This window comes from Colobus angolensis, unplaced genomic scaffold, assembly GCF_000951035.1.
Source record: "Colobus angolensis palliatus isolate OR3802 unplaced genomic scaffold, Cang.pa_1.0 Scaffold26, whole genome shotgun sequence".
In the NCBI taxonomy this organism is placed as follows: Eukaryota; Metazoa; Chordata; class Mammalia; order Primates; family Cercopithecidae; genus Colobus; species Colobus angolensis.
Window position 1 is genome coordinate 1,239,493 of NW_012115821.1, and position 20,420 is coordinate 1,259,912.

The 20,420-nt window shown below is 39.1% G+C and overlaps 1 pseudogene; it reads right to left on the minus strand.

Moving 5' to 3' along the window:
* Positions 1-14,834: 14,834 nt before the first annotated feature.
* Positions 14,835-15,556, minus strand: LOC105515453 (annotated as a pseudogene).
* Between the last annotated feature and the right edge of the window lie 4,864 nt (positions 15,557-20,420).

The window sequence follows — 20,420 nt, forward strand, 5'->3', positions numbered from 1 at the left end:
ATATTTGCAAACTATACATCTGACAAAGGTCTAATATCCAGAATCTATAAGGAGCTTAAACAAATTAACAAGCAACAACCAAACAACCCCATTAAGAAGTGAGCAAATGACACAGACATTTTTCAAAAGAAGATGTACATGCAGCCAACAAGCATATGAAAGAAAGCTCAACATCGCTAATCATTAGAGAAATGCAAATCAAACCCACCATGAGATAATATCTCACACCAATCAGAATGGCTAGAATTAAAAAGTAAAAAAAAATAACAGATGTTGGCAAGGTTGCAGAGGAAGGGGAATGCTTATACACTGTTGATGGGAATGAAAATTAGTTCAGCCATTGTGAAAGCAGTGTGATGATTTCTCAAACAACTTAAACCAGAATTACCATTTGGCCCAGCAATCCCATTATTGGGTATATACCCAAAGGAATATAAATCATTCTATCATAAAGACACATGCATTTATATGTTCATCATAGCACTATTCACAATAGGAAAGACATAGAATCAATCTAAATTCCTATCAATGGTAGGTTGTATAAAGAAAATCTGGTACATACACACCATGGAATACTATGCAGCCATAAAAACAATGAGATCGTGTCATTTGCTGAAACATGGATGGAGCTGGAGGCCATTATCCTAAGTGAACTAATGCAAGAACAGAAAATCTAATGCCATATGTTCTCACTTATAAGTAAGAGCTAAACAATCAGTACATATGGACACAAAGAAGAAAGCAACAGATACCGGGGCCTACTTGAGGGTGAAGGGTGGGAGGAGGGAGAGAATCGAAAATCTACCTATCGGGTACTATGCCTATTACCTAGGTGATGAAATAGTCCACATAAAACCCCCATGACACACAATTTACCTATGTAACAAACCTGCATATATACCCTTAAGCCTAAAATAAAAGTTAAAATGTTTTTATAGAAGAAAATGAAACACAGATAGGGACATGCAGTTTTCTTAAGACAGATAATATGAATGTCCATAAGCATATTTAAGAGAACTAATCTTCCTGGTAATCGGGATCATGCAAATTAAAAAACCAATATATGCTTACAAGACTTTTAAAAAAGTAAAAAATCTGATGGTATCATGTTTTAGGATAGATGGGGAGAATTAGGAATTTCCATATCTCATTGGTGGGGGTATAAATTGTCACAATCATTCTGGAGAACAACTTTGGAATATCTGGTAAAGCTGAAGGTGTGTATCCTGTTTTCCCTCCACCCCTTTTCCAGACTGCTTTTAGTTCCTTTAGATATCTTTTTAGTTAAGTGAGGGGTATAATTCTACTTCTAGAAATACGTCTTAGAGAAATACCTGTACAGGTACCCAAGAAGATGTGGACAAATTGTCATTGGTATAGGGAGAAACTGGCGTAAATTAAGTATCAAAAATAAGAAGAATGGGCCAATAAATTTCATTATATTCATGCTATAGAATGTTATACAGTGGTGAAAATAAATCATGTATCAATATGACAAATCTTAAAAATATTAAACAACAACTTCTAGGATCTTACATAAAGTAAAATATAACTATAAAATTTAAAAAGAATCATATGTTAAATTTGTATACAATTATATGTGTGTTATAAATATATGCATGGGAATGATCGACATAAAATTCTGAATAGTGGTTATTCCGGAGGATGCCGGAATTACACTTCAAATAAGTCTGTAGTATTTTGTTTCTTCAAAAACTGAAAGAAATATGGTAAAATATTATGATTTGATAAAGAACAGCAGTATGTACATGAGTATACTTTTTCGTGTTTTGCAAATAATTTATTACTACCTTAGAAGTTTTAAAAACTATTTAAACTAGAATTTTAACATGAAATATGATAGATTTCTGCCTATCCTCTTCTCACAGGGGTACCAGGAAGAATTAATCTATAAAAATTGTTCCTGTGCTTGAAGATCAGGTTACACCAACAATTTGCAAATATTTCCAAACTGATTTGAATAGTTTGACCCAGAGTTTTGAGTATATAATCTATGTAGTAAAGGGAAGAAGTTGTGACAGGTAAATTGAGATTAAGAAGTGAGAAAAGATGATTTGACTCATGAATAAATTCTAAGGATCTAATGTACAACTATAGTTAATAATACTGTAATGTATAGATCAAATTTGCTAAGAAAATACATCTTAAGCATTCTCACCAAAGAAAGAAATAAAGGTAACCACATAAGGTGATGAATATTTTAATTGGCTTGTGATAATTATTTCAGAAGGTATATGACATATATAAAATCATCACTTTCTATAGTTTACATATATAGAATTTTGTCAATTAAACTTTGATAAACCTGAAAAAATACAGAAGGTGGTACCAACTGTGGCTGAATTAGTTAAGATAAAGATTATCTGATGAACTGAAATTGTCTGAAATGTAAAATTTAATTCTGCATTCTCTGCAGAATGAAGCCAGGACATTTGATAATGACACAATGATAAAAGCTGCAGTTCTGGCATAGATGAAGAGCTCTTGTGATTAAAAAAAAGTTTAGAAATAGTGACAGCTTCCTTTCAGAGAGTACTTATATGCTAGGCAGAGTACTAGGTAAATTATATTTTTAATTCAAAAATAATATTCTAATATTTATTATGCAGAAAAGAAAATTGAGACCCATCTGTTCACAATCACCCAGATGTTGAGTGGCAGGATCAGCAATCAAACCCAGCATCATCTGATTACAAATGGATGCTCTTGCATTATTCTACAAGACCACTAAAGCCTTCATTATAAATAAGCAGATAGATTTTTATGTACAGAGTGCCTAGACCTGTTTTCCTAGAATCAGTATTTCTGGATCTCATATTATCTAAAATCTTTCCATCAAATAAACATACTTTTGAGACTTTTGGGATATTAGCTTACTCCTCCAAACTTAAAATAGTTCTCTTACATGGGAGAGCTTCTCTTACTAAACAAGTAGAATAAGTCTTACATTGGTTGACTATCTCTGTTATTACATTTTCCATTCAACTAATGAATAAGTTCCTTATTCCATTTGCTAGAACTCTCAAACTCAAAAGAAAACACTCAAAAAAAAGAAAGGAAGGAAGAAAGGAAAAAATGAAAACTTCCAATTGGTTTCTTTCCCACTTATTGTTCTTTGGCTTGCCAGTGATTTTAGCTAATCATATGCTTTTACTCAAAATGACTTTTACAGGGAAAATCTCCAAATCTATAACCAGTTACTGAATTTATCAAACCATGGGGGTGGGGGAGAAGATGAGGGTAGAAGAGAAGCATATGCAAACATGCACGCTGCGTGTATGTATTTTAAGGACTTATCCAGGACCACACCCATTTTGTCACTTAGCCATTCTACAAAAGAGCTCAATTCATTTTGCAAAAATTATATTGAAAAAAAATCCATCCACAATCTTATTTCTTTACTGCTAATCACTTCAAAAGTTCTGTTGACATTATATGGTTATATTCTCAGAGGAATTCTCCTCCTCTCCAAGATTAATTTTCATTTTTCTCAGACGTATTTTTTGCATAAACCCAAGCAAAACAACATTCTAGATGCTCATGGAAAATTCTCTTTTTCCCTCTGCAAATATTATGCTGAAATCTGTCATTCACTCTAGGTCCCAAATCAACAAATGGTAAATATTTCAATATAGTTGTCTGGTATATTTTGGTATCTTACTCTATAAATTTCCTTTAAAGAAAGAGTATGCCCTTCACTTAACTAAAGATATCTGCCAAAGAACTAAAAGCACTCAGGAAAAATAAATTAAAAGTGTCTTTGTTCTCCTCTATTGTCTCATACAAGGACCTTTGTACTTACAGTAATGCTGTGGAAAATGTCTCCGTGTTCTATCAATAATACATTGAGGTTCAGTTTATTTCATTTTATGTTGTTTTTACCTCTGCTTGGCAAAGAAGACTCTCTCAACGTTCTCACTCAAATCAAACTGTAGAATGCTAATAAAACAAATCCAAACTAATAAAGTCCATTTCCTTTATATTAATCCTCTTAAATTTATCAGAGACTCATATTCCTACATATGAATAGTACAATCAGACACCAAATAGGAAGATAAAAGATGGATTAAAGGGTTTATTAACATACAAGACTATTAAGACAAAAGCATAATGACAAAGGCTATACTGAACTTGATGATTATCTAAGACATGTGTTGGGTGGAGGCTCTAGTCTCCAGGGAACATCTAATACTGTTGACCCCTTATAACCTCAGCATGGGCATTATTTCAGCATTGACAAAAAGGATTTCTTAAATTTTATTTTTACATTGATCATTTTGGTCTAAAAAATATTTCAGCCCGCAAACCACAAATTTGATAATCGTTTGCCTAAGTGCTTAGGAAGACCGAACCATTCTAGAGACTCTTTGCTTTTCACAAAGAAGAATTTCCTCTAACATCTAGTTTAGTTTAATTATAGCAGTCAGGGTGTGATTTCTGTTTATATCCCTCCGGTTGAATCTGCTCTGGCTGGGTTTGGGTCAGAGCTATTTCTAGGAAATGCCTGCTACTTTTTCTCAAACTAAAACTTCTTTGCATTTTTATTTCTTTTTTCCCCCTGCTTGATCTCTTTGCTACTTTAATATGAGAGTAGGTGATCCATGTGCACGTCTATAACCAGGCATGCGGGCATGATATCCAATACATCTAGTTCCAAAGGATTTGGTATGTGACGATAGTGAGTATTCCCTTTGAATTATTAAAGCCACTATATTAGTTAAGACGCTTCAGTTCCAAGTAACAGCAATCAAGCTTAATTTAAAGCAAAACCAACCAACCAACCAAGCAAATGAAAAAAGGAAAAGGCACAAAAGGTGTCCCAACGATTCCTGAGCAAGGAATCTATTGGGCCTCAGAAAGCACTAGACTCAGAGGAACCAACAGAGGAGCCTTTCCTACTTCTCATGGCTGGTTGACTCCATGAATCTACTTGAGTTCCTTCCCCTGTTGAAACAGCTTTATTTGTTATGCAATGCAAACAGAAGATGGTCCCCAACAACTCCCAAATTTTACAGATAAGTTATTTTTTCATGGAGTAATGATTTTTTTCTGCTTCCCAATTTCAGACTCCCAGAAAAGGAATTGACGGAAAGCAAATTTGTTACAAATTCTCACTCCTTCCAGTGTGGTTGTCTAGTCAACGGGGACTAGGAGATCAGGGCCTTATTGAAAGAGACCCACGGGGTAGATCAAGGTGGTGGGGTGAGAGACTGGCAGGTGCTCTACAAAGTTTACCTGCCACTATGATGAGGAGAGAGCAAATTTGCACATGTGCTCCAGAAGCAGGGCTGGAATGACTGAGGCTCCCACTGGCACGTGAGTACACACAGTCTTCTGAGGTTCTGGAATCACTGGCTGCTTTCCTAGGATGTTCAGCTAAATAAGTGGTAGTGCCTGAAGAAGTCCCTAGTTTCTCAAAGGTGCAATCCAGTCCGCATGGCATCTGTGGTTTGATGCTCTGTTGTCTTGGGACTAAATTCTGCCTAGATCTGAAATGTCCACTTGGTATCCCTCCAGCTGAGAAGATGCTGTATTCTAGACATGTGATTTCTCTAAAGCCTTGTGAAACATGTGAATAGAGCTGTCCAGAGAACTTTATTCCAGAAACTGAAGTTTAGTTTACCTCAAAGGAGATTTCATAATGAAAAGATTTCCCACATGTTACATCAATGTGTCCAAACCAAAATATCATGCACATATAGAAACTTAAAAAAGAAAACAAAATGATTCGGATGGTACAGTTCACGTTATCCCGCCCACACAAGCAAGGTCTGGCTTCCAATTAAAGACATCTTTCCTTTCTTTGCTAAAAGAGAAAAACAAAACAAACCTCTAAATCCTCTAGACTATACCATCAAGATTTATAAATCTGTGCTAAAAAAATTAATCATAAGTTCAAACTACAATTATTCCTTATGCTGTGTTTTCATCCCTTTCCCACCCGAAGGGGACAATAGAAACACATAAGGGTATATGCTGGTGGGAGACGTTGACACCTTACTGGGGAGTATCCAATAGTGATACACACTTCTGCTCAAATATGTGTTTCCCTCTTGATTATTTTTCAAGGGAGAAATTAGTTCCTATGCCTGTGCACATGCTGATCCACATTGCCCCTCCACTGAAAGCCCAAAGGGTGTCATTGGCTTTGATCTGTAAAAAGTATTAAAAGTGGTGAGGTTTTCCTTTTTGCTCTTGTCTTGAACAACCTCCAGTAGATTACACCTTGATTATATGTAATGGCCATGAGGAGGAAGACGAATGAGCTCAAGAGAGGCACCCTATCATTTTCTAAAATGCAAGAACCTCACTTTTTTGTGGACATGTGCAGATGCGCGCGCACACACACACACTATGTTTTCCTAAGTTTATTAAATGTCGTAATTTTTGTAATCATTTATTTTGTGTGACTCTTGATGGATCTTCCCATGAGACTGCATGTTCCCAAGGTCAGAGACTTGGTAGATCCTGCTGTTTAGTAATAAGTTAAACCAAGAGGCTAGTGCAGTGCCAGGCAACATGGTGTGGCGCAGGAACCCTACTCTGGAGGCTGACTGTGGGGTCTGAATCTCAACCTTGCCATTTGCGTAGTATGGGACCTCAGGTAACCTACATAGCGTCCCTGTGTCTCAGTTTCTTATTAATAATACAGAGATGCTATCTACATGGTGAAGATGATTTGAGGATTATTAAAATGAGTTACATATAAAGCACTTAGAAACAGTGCTGGCACATAGTAAGTGCTATATAAGTGGGTCAAATAACAGACCCTCAAATATGTGTTAAACAAATGTTTAACGCATTCTACAGAGAAAGGACAGGGGCTATTTGTCACTTTACAATATTGAAGGCCTGGTATATATATATGGCTTTATGTTTTGCACCCAAACTGCAATCAGTTCTTTTCCTGTATATTATTTTTCCATAACTTTAAATCTAGGGGATTACTATTTTTTTTCACCCCAAACTGGCTCAAGGACCTTATGCTCCTATATGGTAGCCCTTAGTTTTTCTGCTAGACACCACCTGTGAGTGGGGAATGGGAATCCACTCTATTGAGAGATAAAAACATTGAATTTTTTTCAATCACCAATTCTCTCTAGACACAAGAAAAATCATGGTGTCTTAGTAAATATAATTTCAGTTTCATCATATAAAGAATACATGTTCATTATAGAAAAATTAAAAAAGTTTCAGAGAGAAAACAAATCATCTATAGTCATACTACATTGAGAAAAGTTACTGTTTTGTCAAAAATGTTATATATCTTATATCCCAGGTTATAAATAAAAAGCACATTCACCTAGAATTATAGTAAACATTTTATTCTAATACGGTCTTCACTTACAACATGAACATTCCTCCCATGTTACTAAATAGTCTTCAAAATGAGAATTTTTATAAGATTGTGTATTTTTCATCACATGGATAATTTATTTTATGATTCCAAGATTTTGGGGTATGTAGAATGCTTGTGATTTTTTTCTATTATAATGATGCTGTGATCAGCATTCTCACAAAAGGACTAAGTAACTTCACCTGAAAATACTAAGAAACAAAAAAAGAGGAAAAATAAAATCCCTGAAGAAGAGAAATCCCAGCTTTGATATCAATCCAGAAGACCAAGAAAGATTTCTGGTTTTGGATTTGCCCATCAAATTTCACTAAAATTACATTTAATCTTTTAACCTTCATACTCCTGCACAGTATTCAAAAACTGCCAAAAATAAGTTCACAGGGCCAGGATTACGATCTTTGCTCAAGAAATACAAGCTGAACGATTGGCCCATGTTTGCTTCCTTTGTGGAAGGTTTTAGAGTTGAGTTCATAAAGCAAATTCCAGAAAGAGAGGGCAGTTTGAAGATCAGGATACTGAAGAAAAGCTGAAGGGTTTTCAAAAAATAAAAAGGAAAAATGCATGGATGCAAAATTTTACTTTTTGACAGATGCTTAATAATCAGGAGATGTGAGCTTAATGAACGCTTAAGAATTAATTCTCACTTTCTCATAGGGTCAAGAATTTTAGCAGTGAAAAGTTATGTGTTCTTACTTTATTTTGTCAAAAGTGGAATGCAGAGGTACAAAGAGTTTAAATAATTTTCTTAAGCATTCATTTGGAGTAAAATCCAAACGCTTTGCCCAGATTTAGCAAATCCTACATGCCCTGGCCTGCCCTATTCCCCTGCCACCAGCCCAGGTTGCTCTCCCAGTGAAGAGCTATGTTTCAGACACCCTGGCCTCCAGGAAACCAGGAGCCTCAGGTGTACCCTTCCTGCTGCCAGTTGAGCACATGGCACCTCCCTGTTCACCAGACACTCTGCCCACCACCCCTTCACTCTTCTCTAACTTCCCAACACTCCCTCCCCATTTCCTTCTCACTTTGCTTGCCTGCTTCCCACTGAGAAAAATGGGATCAACAAGGAGAGAAATTAACAGGCTATCATTAACCCATACAGTCACCTACTAGCTTCTACTCCCACATACTTTGCCTATTTGCCTGTTATCATAGTTAAATTTCCCCTGTTCTCATCTAGATCACCCCTTCACCAGTATATGAGCAGGCATGGCTCACTAATTCTTTCTTTTTCCCTCTCCATCATCAACTTTCTGTCTCTACCGAATCAGTCTCACCTACAAACATGTGACATGCTGTTATTTCTACCATGTTAAAAACTAAACCAAACCAAACCCCAGACACTATTCTCCTGACCACGCTTCCCCTGCCTACTCCCTTCCTAGACCTTTGCTCCGTGGTCCAGCAGGGGTCTTCAAAGAGGTATATTTTCTCTCTCTGATTGCCCTCTTTCAAGCTAACTCCAATCCAATGTTACTTAACCCATCAGCAGCATTGGGTAGAGTTGATCACAATCTCCTCTTTGTGAAAGCCCAGAGGCCTTTCTCCATACGGCCTCTGGGATATCAAACTTGGATTTCCTTTTACTCCACAGGTTTCTCTTTCTCAGATGCTTTATGGTTCCCCTCCTTCTCTCCAAACTCTTAATGCTGGAGTGTCCCATGACTTGGCTCTTGGCCTTGTCATTTCCATCTCATCCACTCCTTCTGGCATGAAAGAACAGATCCCACTCCTGCACTTCAGACTTGTATACTCAACCACCTATTTGTCATCTCTACTCAGATGCCTAATAACACCTTAACATTAACATGACCAAAACTGACCTCCAAGACCGCTTGACTCCTCCATCACCAAAGCTGTTTTACCCTTACTCGATAGCAGTGCCATTTGCTTACTTGCTCAGCCATTGGTTACAAGGACCAACATAATCCTATTCCTCCACTAACTTTCTGATTTCCTCCTTGTTCACTTTGCATCAGTCACTGTGGCTTCCTTGCTGTTCCTGAAAGACATAAGTCCTGCTCCTGCCAGAAAGCAGTTGACACTGCCTGTTCCTTACCTGCATCTCAATTCCACTAGATGATTTTTTGGCTACTCCTTCATCATTTGTTCAAAACTTCTTTTCAATGAAGTCTACCTTCACCACTCTACTTTCTGTGGGAATCTGCTCTTGGCATGCCCACCACTCCCTCTCCCTTGCTCTCTCAATTCCCTCCTGCAATGCCCTATTTGTTATAACAGTTACCAATCTTCAATGTGAAATGTAACTTGTTTATTATGCTTATTGTTCATCATCCATTCCACCTCTAGAACATGGGTGCTGTGGTGCAGCGAACTTTGTTTTGTTCACTGTTGAATTCTAATGCCTAACACGGGGCCTGGCCACTGAAGGAGACGCAATAAGTATTTGTACCATAGACCCATGAGTGAATGAATGCTGGCCCCTCTTTAGAACTTTGCATTAACTGTGTCTTTTCTGTGGAATATTCTTTGCTTCCTGTCACATGGCAACTCCTTCTGGTCATTCAGACTTCAAAGGTTTCAAAGGGTCTTTCCTAACGACAAAATCCAAAAGAACCACCTGTTACTTGCCATCACTCATCCTGTTTCCACGGTTTTTAATCACTAAGTATTTTCTCTTTTGTTTTTGTTTGTTGTTTGTTTTTAGAGATGGAGTGTCGCTATGTTGCCCAGGCTGGTCTCGAACTCCTGGGCTCAATTAATCCACCTGTCTCAGCCTCCCAAAGTGCTGGGATTACAGGCATGAGCCACCATGCCTGCCTAAATAATTTATTTGTCTATTTGTTCATATATTCCCTGTTCCTACCTCACCCATTGTTATTGACCTCAGAATCCCTAGGACCTGGCATTCATCGTACATCATCAAAACATTGCCTGGCATATATCAGGCATATATTTATTGCATGGAGAAATATCACACAGCTAATATACCATCTAGAAGGCATTACACAAATTATTAATAACAGCATCCAATGCAGAACTCTTTCCCACTATAGGTTAAAGCTCCCCAATAGATGTTCTGCCAATTTAGCAACCAGAAGAATGTTACACCAGAGGATAAAATATGTTTTTACTATTTTAGTAGACAGCAGCCATCATGACTTATCTTAGTCATGATCTAGCTTTTGGACATGTGGCTCAACAAACGCAAGGATTGTCTCAAATCTTGAACTGTGTTACTGTCCCATTTCCTATGGTGTCTATTACACTGACAGGCAAATTTTTTCTTTTTGCTTGACACTTTGACTACTGTTTCTAAATGTACTTGCCTTTGTTTCGTTTTATCTGAGCAAACATCTGGAGCATCTCAACCCAATGCTACCAATGCTATATAATCCATGTTTCAATGCCTATGTACTTAGGCAGTAAAGGAGTGTCTTTTTTTTTTTTTTTTTCTGTGCAGAGTTAAAGCTATGGAAGAATGGATGTTGACAATATTCTATGCTTGCCCACACTCTTTTTAGAGTTGCATTAGGAAAAAAAGTGCTCATATTGGAGATATGTATGTCACGCAATAAGTACAGGAAGCTTGATGGGTATCAATAAACATTCAGGGCCTCTGAGCAAACAGCTCACATCAACTGACTGAGATATCAAAAGCAGGATGTATCTTCAGCTTGATGATAATGCATACTCATGTCTTAGGGGTGGTTTTCACTATTACTCAGTGCCTTCTAAGATCACAAGGTTCTGAGCATACTGGGCCACTTAAAACATGGTCTATCCACAGGGTAATTCTGGGGGCCTGGCAAAGTCTCAGGGCCCTTTACTGAAGCATTCGAAGGCAATATTAGGCTGATATTGCTGACGGAAACTTCCCATGCCCCATGCCTCCGATTTAGATGACCAGCTAATGGAGCAGAATACAGATGTGCTCACCTGAATGGTGCTCATGGGTTTAGCTTCCCCATGGTCTCAAGCATGGTCTCCTCATGCATCTGTTCTCTCTTTATAGTCTTGTCCCAGGTCTGCACTCTCATCTCTGACACTCCCATGCCAACTGCTCCAATGCCATGCTCTCATTGCTTCCGCCTCCCTTTAAACTATGTGAGCCTCCTGTAATTTTCTCTAGGGTTTTAGCAAGCAACACAGTGCGCGTGTGGATAAACTTGGAGGACTTCCCTAGGAGGAAGTTTTCTTGTTAAAATCAGTGTTTACATTGCATATCTGAAGCAGCATGGGAGGAGATTGAAGCCATGCTCCTGAGTAGGTGAAGAAGAGTAACAAAGAGAATTCTCCCCAGAGGGGTAGAAGGCGGGGCTGAGGAAAATTAGGGCTGGGGTGGGCTCCCACAGGGAGTGGCCAGAGAAAAGATGAGCCCATATCTCTAAAGCAACAGCTACCTTGGTCAACGGATGGCCTCTAGGCTAAACTGCTTTCAAAAACCAGAAAGGAGGTGCAGATATTGTGTGAACAGTTGGTGTTTAGAGAAGTATATGCATATTTTAATAAAAGCCATTTAAACAAGCCAATCACATATTCCATAATAAAAAGTACTTGAAGAAAACAAGGCTTGCCCATGTGGTGGATGCACTTTGTTACTGCTTAGTGCACCTGACAGCAATGGAGTGGGACACACAGTTCAAGAATCTTAGTCTAACGTGCATAGCAATTGTTATGATTTCTTGGCCCAGCATCTGTCCACTGTCTTTTGGTAACAGACCATTTTTATATTTAGGTGATCACCGCTCTCCTACTCTCTATCCAAGGAGCCTTTGCCTCTTTGCTCCTGGGTGACGTGACATGTGATATAGGTCTGCCTTGAGAAGCATAGAACTCACAATGAAGGCTCCAGGGATGTGCCTGTGTCTCAAGCCTGTCCAACGAAACATGGTCCTGTGAGTTTTGTCACGGCTATGGCAAAGGAGAATCTCTCTTTTCCATTGGAGATGATACTGGCAGCTGGGTTGTTGGGGGACACACGGAGGGAAAAGGAAGCCAACACAGAGAAAGGCTGGATGTACGGGGGAGTCGGGGAGAGAGAGGATCTGAAGAAATGATTTGCACACCTGCATCCAGTTTTGCTTTTGCCTTTTTACGTTGAGTGAATTTAACCCCTTATTGCCTAAGCCAGTTTGAGTCTCTGTTGCTTGCAACCAGAAGTGTCTGACAAATATTCAGCATTAGCACATGGTGCTTACCACATGTGAATCCCACAAAACCCTTGATGTACTCTCACATAGTCCTCTAAGAACACTGTGAGGCTGTTGCTATTACATCCGCATTTTATAGGCAGGAAAACCATATGAGCCCAAGTCAATGACAGATCCAGAATTCAAATCCAAGCAGCCTCGTTTCAGAACTGGGGACCTTCATCACCACATCCCACTAATCTAACTGGGCATAGAATCAATTTGACGGGGAACCTTTATGGTTTCCAAAGTAACTAGTCTTAACCCAGCTCAAGGAGGGTTAGAGGGTTTCTTCAGGTTCTTACTTCAATAGAGGGTAGCTTCCGGTGGGGCAAGGGCTACCTTTCTTTTTTTTTTTTTTGGAAACAGAGTCTTGCTCTGTCACCCGAGCTGGAGTACAGTGGCGCTATCTCGGCTCACTGCAAGCTCCACCTCCTGGGTTCACACCATTCTCCTGCCTCAGTCTCCCGAGTAGCTGGGACTACAGGTGCCCGCCACCACGCCTGGCTAATTTTTTGTATTTTTAGTAGAGATGGGGTTTCACCGTGTTAGCCAGGATGGTCTCGATCTCCTGACCTTGTGATCCGCCCGCCTCGGCCTCCCAAAGTGCTGGGATTACAGGCGTGAGCCACCGCACCTGGCCGGGCTACCTTTCATGTTTGAAATCCCTGCACCCAGTGTCTAGTATGAGCCTGGCCCATGATTATACAGTCAAGATGGGTGTAGAACTGAATGGAATGCAGGATTCTTTGAAAACAAAACTATAGTTTGCTCATAGAATAGAAAATAAAGGTCTGTAAAAACTAAGAGTGCTGACAAAAGTGTGCACATGCTTATACACATGAACATTCTTGCCAAAGAACAGAGCTATAGGAAGAATTCCATGGGAATTATAGGACTGCATAATGGATTACAATCCACTTTCAAAAACTTAGAATTTTTTTTCTGTCTCATAAGAGCTAGGGCTGCTGTTGAAGCCATAAAGGAAATCAATTTTCTGAACTCTCCTGGGGTCCTACACAGTCCGACTATACCCTCTGTGTGCTGGCACGTTCTAACCACTTTGCAGCCTCTGCCCCGTGGGCTCTAAGCATGAGTTTTCTTCTCTTTGGCTGTCTGTTCCCCCGCCAGCCCCACCTCCTTTCAAATGTCCGTTCTGATCAGATGGACAAGCCAGGCTTTGCCCAATTAGTCCACTTTAAGTAGCTTACCCTGTACTTTATTAAAAGCAAAATCCACATTGGGTTGACAAGATTAGAGGAAAATATAAAAATAAATTACTGTATTAAAATTAATTAAATGAAAAGCTGTATCTAATACCAGGAAATGATGGACTTCACGGGAGCAGTGAAGCCCTTAGTTCAACAAATGATTTTTAAAAATCCTAAAAACTCCCAACTCAGGGCTGAATTAAATATTCAACACTAAATGCAAAAAAGCAAAAAGATGTTAATTTTGGCTTTTTGCACAAAGTGAATAAAAAGTTCATTCTACTCTTTGCTCTGTGGGAAAATTTTTTTTACTGCAACACCATTCCATAGGCTGTGTTATAAATAACAACCCTCTTGTACTTAGAGAACGATTTGATCTGAAGATCACTAAGTATTTTGGAAAAATTCACACAAGTGCACTAACAAATGTACCAAGGAACAAATAAGGAGTACAAGTTCACCTGCTCAGTTTAACTTTTATTGAGCACTTATTAGGAACCAAATTCTATGCCGAGTGATGAGCAAAGTGAAAAGGTAAGGAAATTAGAAAAGAAGGAGTGAAATGACCAGGATTAGAATCTGACACACAGTGTCACATGCTTTGAATTTTCTATACCCTGTTTCAATGATTTTTATTTTTTATTTCTTCTAAATAAAACATTGTATTTACTTGAAGCATTAAGAATGTCAACAAAACAGCTGCATCTGTTTTTTGCAATTACAGAGTGGTATTCAGGTCACAGAATGACAATTATTTTGTGTAAGTTGCATCAGAGACAACTGAAGATGAAAAAACTGCCATCCCCATACATAACAAATCTGTGCTGTGCACCAACGAGAACCTGTTTTAGTCTTCCTTGCCAATTTGCAACCCCATACTGCACCAGGCAAGGTTAGTGTCTACTGAAAATGCCAGTGGCACTGGGGCTATCTGAAGACACATTTCCTAGTGTGCTACCTGTACAAAAGACACTTTGCAATTTAAAAACAAACCTTACACAGCCTTTTATTTTAACGTTTTCCTTTAAAAACAATGAATAGTGTATATGGAGGTTCAATGCTTTATAGACAAGGAAAAAAACTGCTAGGGCTAACTTATTCATTATCTTCATCTTCCTCTTCTTTTTCTTGCCTTTTTTCTGCCTTGATGAGTCAATTCTTTTGTTGCATCGGGTTTTCCTTTAGCTTGGTATGTAGCAATATCCTTTTCTTATTTTTCCTTCAGTTTGGCAGCCTTTATTTTCATTAAAATTTTTTTTTTCATAGAGATGGAGTCTTGTTATTGCCCAGGCTGGTCTCGAACTCCTAGCCTCAGCAGTCCCCCTGCCACAGCCTCCCAAAATGCACCATTACAGGCATGTGCAATGCCTAGCTGCACCTTTTCATGAGGTTGCTTGCCATCTGCAGCAGTGTTACTCTACATCTCTATCAATTTCCTTGCAGCATCACCAATGGATAGGCTGGGATGTTCTCCTTTGCTTTTGGGGCAATACTCAGAACAGAAGGAGAAAAAGACCAAAGGAGGCTTCTGGGGTGCATTGGAATCCTTGAAGGTTTTTGTTTCTCCTTTAGAAAGAGATATAGTTTTTTTCTTTTTAACTAAATAATGGGCCTTGTCTGCCTTTGCCGTGTCTTCAAATTTTCCTTTCACCTTAGCAGACATGGTCTTCCACCTCTCTGAGTGCATCTTAGAAAACTCTAAGGAGGAGTTGACTGAAGCACCTGGTGCTGCTTCTTGAGCTCCTTTTGACAAGTTTGCACAAGGAACACATATGATGACATTCGCCTCTTGGCTTCAAAGGATCTCCTTTGCCCATGTTTATTTTTCCTCAGTGAGGCACCGAGGAACCCAGTGCCTGTCCCGCTCACTTGGCTTAGCACTGTCTCTAATGGAAGCCAGAGGCAGCCTCCTCACTCTCTCCAATCTGTCTGTCCCAAGTGTACTAAGTAAAAGCTTAATATGTGACAACAGCAAATTCCTTTATTTGCTCATTAACAATAGAAGGAATTAAGAGTAGGATTTTAATGGATGTGAAATAAATTGAAAAAAGTCAAGCCCAAAATGGAATATAATGGAAATAACTAGAAACATTTTTTAGACCGAGTCTAGCTCTGTCACCCAGGCTGGAGTGCAGTGGCGCAATCTTGGCTCACTGAACCACCTCACGGGTTCATGCCATTCTCCTGCCTCAGCCTCCCAAGTAGCTGGGACTACAGGTGCCTGCCGCTATGCCCAGCTAATTTTTTATATTTTTAGTGGAGATGGGGTTTTTCGCTGTGTTAGCCAGGATGGTCTTGATCTCCTGACCTCGTGATCTGCCCACCTTGGCCTCCCAAAGAAATAACTAGAAACTTTTATTCTTCATTTGTATTTTGTATTTATGATACTACATTCCCTTTCAAAAGCAGAATGCATTTTCTCATTTTTCTTCTGTGTATGTATGCTGATGAGGAAGGGTCTGGGTGAGAGCTCAGAGCCAGGGCTGAAGTAGTCAAGTAATGTCACAGGTTTTCTTGACTGCCTCTTCCTCTTCTAAAGCAAGCCCTGACCCACTCCACTACACCCCAGTAAGCAAATGGAAAACTAGATGGAGTTCAGAACCAAAGACTGGTTCAGGCTGCCTGAGTGGACCCCAGTGTCATTCCTCAGGAGCTCTGCGACAGAAGGCTAGGACTCAGCCTCTTCGGTCCTCTATTTCCTCATCTGTTGAAGTGGTTCGGTTGTGTCCCCACCCAAATCTCATCTCAAATTATAATCCTTATGTGTCAGGGGAGGGACATGGCGGAGGTGATTCAAGGAAGAAGGAACTGCAGGTCTGATTTGTGGCAGGAAGTATTAGAGTGCTAGAGTCCCTTGAGAGTATTAGAGCCCTTAGGAGTGACTTCCCCCTGGCTGAACTGGTGATTGTGAATTCTCATGAGATCTTGTTGTTTGAAAGTGTGTGCTTCACTCTTACTTCTCTCCTGCTCCACCATGACAAGATGCACTTGCTTCCCCTTCACCTTCCGTCATAATTGTAAGTTTACTGAGGCTTCCCAGTCATACTTCCTATATAGCCTGTGAAACTGTGAGGCAATTCAACCTCTTTTCTTCATAAATTATCCAGCCTCAGGTAGTTCTTTACAGCAGTGTGAGAACGGACTAATACATCTGTTAAAAGGGGATGATCAAAGAACTGATCTCCTAGGGTGGTTGTGCAGATGAAATTGATTCATCCAAGCAAAGCGTACAGCACAGCGTTTGGCACATGGCAAGGATTAGATATGTGTTAGGTCCCCATTTGACCTGGTCATTCTGTGTTTTCTGTGTCTTGATAGAATTTTAGCGCATTTCCTTTTCCCCTCCCCCAGAGAGACTTAGCTATTCTTTATTCCACATTCTCTCTAGTGCTGTCACTTCCCACCCCGCTACCCTGCTTTGTATTTCCTTATAGTATGTATCCCATAGGACATATTACTGCCTTCTAACCCATGTTAATTATGACGACTCTCCTGTTTTTACAAATGAAGAAGCAGTCACCTGTCTGTCGACTGGCTACTAGGGCCCAAGTCCTGTGAAAAAAAGAGACGGATTTGTCCTGTTGCCTGATATATGCCCAGATTCTAGAATGTGCTTGGCATACAGGAGGCCCTAAATATGTATTATTGGTATGCATGAATAAGCTAGTCACTCCTAAGGGCTTTAATACTCTCAAGGGACTCTAGCACTCTAATACTTCCTGCCACAAATCAGACCTGCAGCTCCTTCTTCCTTGAATATATCACAAAAATGCAGAACACGCTTGGAGATCCTGATCTGGATTTGAAGAGACTCAAATGATTAAATCTATCTGGATTCATGATGGACATCATTTCTTATGTATATCTGGTACCTTGAAATTCCATCAGAACATTCTCCAACACTCCCATACCCTTGGGAAATGATTATAAGCCAGCCACCCAGACGCACTAATTGTGGGTGCATATTTAACAATTTCAGAAAATGTGTGAGAGCAGGGAAATCTCAGACCAAAATTTATAATTTCAGATTTGCTCTAAACATTCAAAGTTCTAGCAATACTGGGCCCACAGTCTTGGGTATCAATTAGCTAGCTGGCTTTAAGGGGCTACATCCCCAGTTAGATGGAATATCTACCTCCAGTTTACTACTGTCCCTCCCCCTTCTTACTGTCTTCCTGCAGTTGTAAGGAAGTATCAGTTGCAATTTATCATTGCGATTGTGCAATGTTTCCTAAGATAGGAAATCTCTTTTTTAATCAAGAGAAACGACTTCTTACTTTACATAGTCACGTTTCATAGTTCAGGAACACAGGTCAGTGACAAACTTCTATGTAACTCAACCCAAAGACATTCTTTATATTCCCAAACCACTTTGTCCTCTGAAAGATGCCAGCCTTCCTCATCTCCTCAAAATCTTTCATGGAATCATAATTTCTGCAGAAATCTGTGTATGTCTTCTTTCTTGGTTCAGCCACAGCAAACTTATAGAGAGCTGCAACCCCCATGGATACAACAAATACTCCAATAATATGAAATTGCAGATGCTTGGCCCAAAGTCCATGCACCTGAGGTTTTGTTAAAGCACTGGAAGCCATGGTAGTTATTGTCCCTGATAGGTATGTCAACCTTAACACCAACGTCTTTCCTGTCTGATGGAGAATTGGATGCAGTCAAGATCAGAAATCTCCTGATCAAAAGTTGGAAAACAGAACACTTAGTGTTTTAAGAAAATGGGAGACATTTTATAAAAAAGGAAATAGGGACTGTTCTGACATGTTTGCTGTGAAATTATCCAACAGGTTTGACTCTTAGTGTTACCTGGCCGCTCTAGGAATTTGAGTTTGCTATTATGCCTTAGGGAGGGGTCCTCAAGATTGGATCACTCAGTCATCTTAGGTTTCTGCTAAATTGATGAGTATTTTTTATCCTTGCTGATGCAAGCAAGAGATGTCGAAATGTCAACTTGTTTTATGCAAGCAGTGCTTTGAGGAGTAATTCTGCAGGATATTAATTCACAAAAATGTTGTGAGAAATTGCTGCTTCTCCAGGTTCAAAAATGATCATCTGATTTTAATTCATTAGAGCATTTTATTTCTGATTATATTCTTATAATATTCCGATTATATTCTTTTACTAGGGTATGTTTCAACCAGTCACCATCAGTAATAAGTACTATGGGGAAAATGGGTTCATGGTTAAGACTAGAAAACATACGTTGAAATAAAGTTCTAGATGCTTCTTTACTATGAACTATCTTTGCTTAAAGCAAAAACAAAAACTGCCATTGTGAATCCTCAAAGGACTGAGGGCTCAGTGGGATTGGAGGAGTTGGTGTGTATTATTTTCCAAGCTTTCAAAATTTGGATATAGACCTCCAACTTTTTAAATAACAAAATATCAGTTGGGCAAATATTACAGTTTTTGATCTTTTATTCTGCATAGAGTACATTCCCTACATTTTGTAGATCCACTTTAGCTGAATCCATGAGGCAATAATACAAAGTTATCACTCACATCCTGGATTCCCAAGGACAGCACTTATCTAAAACATGCTAGACAGACTTTAAATAGTAACTGTTAATGTCTCACATTCATTAAAATCTTATTATTACAAGGCATTATACTAGATGTTCTCTCTATATATTGTCTCTCTTCATCTTCCCAATGACCCCTAAGGCAGGTAAATATCCCCATTTTACAGATTGTAAACTGAGGCACTGGGACATTAAATAGTTTACCTAAGATCCTATCTAGTATGAGCGAACTGAAACTGATACTGAAATATCAGAAAATATTTCATGTATATGTGTTTTGTGGACATCTATTCTCTTTAATGATATAATGAAGTAGATAGCATTTATTTAAATGCTTATTATGAGTCAGGCACATATGGGTTTTATAGGTACAGTATTATCTAGTTTAGTCCTCCCGGAATGACGTAAGTGCTACTATAATTCTCTTGTTTAGAGATTAGAAATGGAGGTCAAGGGAATGTACCATCACACTGTCAGCAACTTGTGGGACCAACTCCCTGCACATCTGGGATGCTGACATCCGTGCACTTAACTGCTATTCTGAATGCTCCAAAGATATACCTTGAGCATCTGTTCCTAACAAAGTTCCCTGAAAAATACTGATATCTAACCAGGGTTTAAAGGCACAGAAGAAAATGGAAGGGTGCTTACCTAAAGCATCAGAACTATATTGCTAAGACAAACAGAAAAAAAAATTCAGTTTTTTAACAACTTCAGTGGGTTTTTCTAGTCTTTCAGTGTGTTTATGTGTCTGTTTTATTCCTTGTGCAGCTTCTGCCTACTAGATTTTCCCTATCAAAAAAAACAAAAAACAACAACAAAAAAAACTTGTCTTAAAACTTGTCTTAGTGAATTCCGTGTGAGAAATTGCACAACCAGCTGGCTACCACAGCTCTCTGATACATGGCTGCAGCCACCGGGGAAAAGTGGGTGTCTCTGTTTCTGTTGATGTCTTCCTTCAACTGGATGGGGGTGTCTCAGCTGTAAGGTGTGCCTATCTTGTGATAAAGAGGTCGACAGATTCCTCAAGACTTTAACAAAGGCCTAGAGGAAGGCACGCTTGGAGAGAAAATTGGAAGTGAACGCCAGAGCTTTACAAAGAGCTCCCAAAGTAGGCCCTTGTAAATGTGAATAATGAGCTGCATAG